This window comes from Olea europaea, chromosome 17, assembly GCF_002742605.1.
Source record: "Olea europaea var. sylvestris chromosome 17, O_europaea_v1, whole genome shotgun sequence".
Classification (NCBI taxonomy): domain Eukaryota; kingdom Viridiplantae; phylum Streptophyta; class Magnoliopsida; order Lamiales; family Oleaceae; genus Olea; species Olea europaea.
The window spans coordinates 2,973,754-2,979,228 of record NC_036253.1 but is presented as its reverse complement, the minus strand read 5'-3'; positions in this window follow the sequence as shown (position 1 = coordinate 2,979,228).

The window sequence follows — 5,475 nt, the reverse complement described above, 5'->3', positions numbered from 1 at the left end:
TATATAATTTATCAAATATAAGGTCAGCTTTGTTTACATCGAACGAACGTTCTAGCCTTTATATTTCCATCTTTCATGGGCTCATCTTTGCCCGATGGTCTAGGGTTAGCCATTATAGGACAAGTATACGTGTTTCCTTTGACTAATTCGGCCAAACACATTTTGATCTGATCGTATGACTCGTTATTGATGGTATGAACATCAAAATTTGGGTCTCTTTAATAAGTCCCCTTGTTAGAATTTTTTATCTGCTCTTCTTCTCTTATCAATCGTTCATACCTAATCACATTCGCGCTCAATTGAAAAAGATCAGGAAATTCCTTGTCTTGGAATTTCTTTTTCAAATCAAAGTTCAAACAACCTTGAGCGATTTTGACAAACTCTTTTTCGGGCAAAGGTACAAAATATTTACTTCTTGCTGTCTTGAACCTTTGGAGGAAACCTTCTGCCCATTTGTTTGGCATTTGACGTAGATTCGCCAAATTGGCCAAAGTAACTTTAGACTCAGTGTTATAAAACTGAGCGTAAAATAATTGTTCTAATTGTTGTTATGTTTGAATAGAGTTCACTGGCAAATTGATAAACCAGGAGAAAGCTACTCCTGTTAATGAATTAGGGAAAATCCTCATTTTATGATAATCAGTTACGTCACCACTTTGCAGTGTGAATCGCCCTATGTGTTCTAGAGTAGACACCTCCCCTAAATCGGTAAACAGTGAGAATTCTGGCACTTTATACCCTCTAGGCCATGGATATGCTTGATCTACCCAATCAGGATATGACTTTGTGTAAGTCGGCCTAATGACAGGACGTACCCCAAAAGCCATCTGATCCTGTACGATTTCCATAATTTGATTCCTCAACATGACGTTGGGGTCATATGGAATTCCTACAGGTTGGTTAACCGGTTGATTTGTTTGAGGCCTGATGTTTGGCCCTTGATTGGCAACAAAGTTATCATGATTTGAGTCATTGTTACAATTAACCTGAACATTTATTCCCTCATTAATACGTAGGGTATTCTGCCCATTATTTAGGACATTATCTCTTACATTTGGATTACCCCCCAAGTTAGGCGTACCACTACCATTATTCTGATTTAACATTACACCATCCTCCTGGTTTGAAGTAGAGGGACCAAAAGGTGGTTCTACCCCTTGATTTGGATTTAGGACTGGGGGATTATATCCCACAATTGTCCTAGTTTAAAAGTGGTTTGCAAGAGGCATAACTGGTTGACAAATTTGGCCTATTAACTTATTCATTATTTTGTTCAAAGTATTCAGTTGTTTGGCCATGTTGTCATAATGTGCATTCCCATTCTGGGTAAATCTTTTCATATTATGAATATTTCAAAGATTTACCTATTCAACGACATCTTGTGTGAGTTCTCCAAGTAGTGCACGCATAGTTCGAGGACTCAACTCTGTCATTGATTCGTAACGACTGTTACTGCTCTGATTCTGTCTATTTGTTTGTGGAGAGCTATGCTACTCTTCATATCGCTCGATCACAGACTGGACTCTTCCCTGACTTGACGCTTCCTTATCGGATCTCTGAGGCATATTGTTTCACCTTTTGTATTTTCAACACCAAACACCAATGTCCCACTGGGCGTGCCAAATTGTTTCGCGCGAGTTAGTCTCTAACAATTAAAAAGGAATCAGACGATTGTGTAAGGGACAAACCTCTTGAGACAAAGTCCCAAAAAAGGGTACTTTTATTGGCGATGACTTTACAATTGGAAAATAAAATAGAATGCTTCCAAGGGGCGCAAGCACACGAGTTACTGAAAAGAAGTGTTTAAATCTAAACTAAGAAATTGAAAGTTACATTTTCTCTGTTTGAGAGTGTTTGATTGGGGGTCTTTTGCTCTATATCTTTTCTTCCTTTTATACTCTCTGGATGATCTCTTCGCGATCAACCACTTAAAAACTACTTGATCGCTCTATAACTGCTCACTTTCTTTATAGTGACCAACTTGTCATGGAACTGCCTTTCTAACTGCTGCCATTTACTTTTTGTCGTTCAACCGTTTTCAATTGAATTTCTTGAATCGTGGAACGTGATAGGGCTACTCAATAACTGCTTCATTAACCGCACTTTTGGGTAACCATAACATTCTATGTTTGTTAAGATTTTGGACGATTCGAAAGTTTTGGCGAGAACAGGGTCACAGCTTTGGGCGACTGCATGACAATCCATTTGGTCAAATCTTGGGCGACTTGCAAGATTGGATGATGGTATTACCGCGTTCATGGGCTTTCTTATTTGAGCCTTTATCCTGAATTGCCTGATTGGGCCGTTCTTTGGGCTATCTGATTTGGGTATCCTCCAATTGGGTTTCATTCTTTGGGCTGTTCGATTTGGGCTGAACTTTTTGTGTGTCAACACATGTCCTATCCTCATCTCCTATTTTCTGCTCTAGGTATTTCTTTTGTGAGCTTTCACTAAATCATTGCTGCCTCTACTTTTATTGGGCACTATAGCTAGCGTTCTTCATCCCTACTACATTAATTTTGCTGTATTAATCCAACCACTTATTTAGTTTGTTTGCTGGTTTTTTAATGTGCCTTCAATTTGTTGTTCTTTGAACGAATAGATGATAGCCCATTTAGTTTTTCTGCAAAAATCTATATTTCTGCGTGATTGTTGAATTTTTTGTTCTACTTGTGTTTCTGAATTGGGTAAAACCCATTTGGTAGATTTTTCATGTTAACATGTATAAAAGTTGATCAAAAGTAATATCTAAATATTGTGTGGATTCCTAACATTTTGGGCTGTGTCTTCAATTGGAATTAATGTTATTTTGCATATTCAGCACAGTTATTGTTCTCTTCTGTTCGGTAACAGAAATCGACAAGGTTTGGATATTTTGAACACAGAATACTCTGATTTTTTTTGTAGAGTTGCATTGTCTTTTATGATTTGTTTTAAGAATTGTAGATGGTGTTACTTGGAGGATTAAGGAAGTTTGACTGGGTTAAGTGGAAGAGCACATCTATGGTTTTGTGTGATTAACGGTGTCTTGCAAGATTGAACTGAGAATTGTATATAGAATTATAATCAAATCAGCTATTGTATCTTTAATGACACTGACACCATATACAAAAATGAAAGTATTTGAGTATTTATGAAATGAAAAATTATGAGAATTCTTGGTAATTAAACACGTTATAGTAATATAATTTGATAATTATGTTTTCATTAGTTAAATTCTCCCCACCTACAATTACCTAAACATATTAGGGAGAAGAAGGAAAATAATCAATTATCCTGAATTGGTCTGTTCTTCTTGTCTTGGTGATTCAATTACTGTATTAATTGCTTTCTAAGCTTATGGATAATGATTGGAACTTTTATTGTTTGGATGAGTCAAATCCTAAATCCTAATGAATCAGCCAATAGTTATTACAAGGAAACTTCCAAATTATTACAAGTTTGCTTGAAAATTCTGGGATCTTTGAGCTATTTCTTGCGCATTGAAGGTTTTAGGCATCCTACTGGTCTTCATTTTACAAAATCCAAATATGCTACATGTTATAGTAAGGCTGTTCTAATATGCTATGTTTTGCTTAAGATGTATATTCAATATAGCTTTAACATGGGTGGTCACAGAGTTAGGAATAAGGAACTAATGTCATGGTCCGACGAGAATGAACACGCTTTTATCGAAATTCTTTACTAGAAAGTGAAATCAAATGCATTGCAATATTCTACGTTCATGAAAGACGAATGGGGCAGGATCAATGAAGCCATGATAGTTTCAACAAAAATGGATTACGGCATAGATAGATTAAAGGGAAAGTGGAACTGCTTACGTAAGATTTATCGCATGTTCTCTGAACTTTTGGAACATACAGGTATTATATGGGATCCAACTATCAACAAAGTTAATGCTGCAAAGGAAGTTTGGCAACACTTTTATACGGTAATATATATTTGTTAAAGAGTATTTTCGTCATTAGTTTTTAGCTTATCAATTTTACATTTTTTTGTTGATTACTATGACAATGTGGCTTTTTTTTTTCAATAGTAGATTAATAAGTCGGATTACAAGATGTTCAAGAGGGAATGATGTAAGCACTATCACACTCTTGGGGAGATATTTAGAGGGACTACAGCTACTGGAGGATTAGGTAATGCTTCAACTCAGCTTCTTAACACATCAGAGGAAGAAAGACAGCTAGAAGATGATTTTTTGAATAGGGGAGTGCATGTACGTGCGGAAAATGATGATGAAGTCGATGAGGTTTCAAATACTCATCGACGTGATGAAATTGGTATATTGAGTGAACGCCGACGTAAGGAACCTAAGATTAGTAAAAGTGATAAACTCGAGACGTGCATGGCGCAATGGTCATCTATAGTTAGTTTGAGGAATGAAGAATCTAAACTTAGAATACTTTACCTAAAAGAAAAGCTTGCAAAGCTCCAAGGAAAATCATGAAATTAATCGGATAGTGAAGTTAATAATCCGGATCCTTATTCAAATATTATTTGCCTAGACATCTTAAACAATAAGGAAGGGGTGTTCAATGAGATTTATATGAAAGCAATAAAGGCTTTTATGGATCCCGACTTTAGAGTGTCATTTGTGAAGATGCCAGAAGCAATGTAGAACCCCAAATAATTTTAAACACCTTAGTGGCACTAAGATATGAATATTGGATGGCTAAAGTATACTTCAGATTTTTAGTCTCATTTGAGACCCATTTATGACATATAAAACATTCGATTTGGAAAATGATATTTAAAGAAAAGTTGTAGCTCTTTGAGTTAGCTTTCCAATGCACTTTGAATTACCCCAATTGGATATCGGGAGAAGAAGTTATGATAGAAATACTAAAAGCTGTACAGTATCAACCGAAGTACGCGGAATATGAAAAGTCAAATTCCTATACGATTTTCTAGCACCTTCTTAAACCTATAACTCCCACATAAATGGTACCCGTATTAATGAGTATTAGGCCCTTCACTTGCTCTTACGTTGTGAGATTTTCACCTATAAATAGGCTCCAATGTATACACATTTTTCACACCAAGACAAAAGCTTCTAAACATAAAAGAGAGAGTTTTCAAGTCTAGAAAAAAGAGAAATGAGAGGGAGGAAAATTAGTTTTTTCTAGAAGTTTTGGTACTATCAAGAAATGTTTTCCAAGCATCAATTCTGAACGGAATGTTTTTTTTTTTTTGAAACATTAAAGGAGTGCATTTTTCAACAAGGTTCAAAGCATCAATCAAGGTAGGTAGAGGTGCAAAGTGTTAATTCGTGTTAAGTTATAAGTTTCTAACAAATGAAGATTTATGTTAATGTTTATATGTCTAATGGTACCTCCGGTACGGCATACACCTCATGTCTAATGGTACCTCCGGGTACGGCATGTACTTCCAGTCGAGGCGTCGTGTTAAGTTATGACTCTACGTGTTTGAGATTCTACCGAAAATCCTACTATGAAAAGGTTTCTAAAGTTA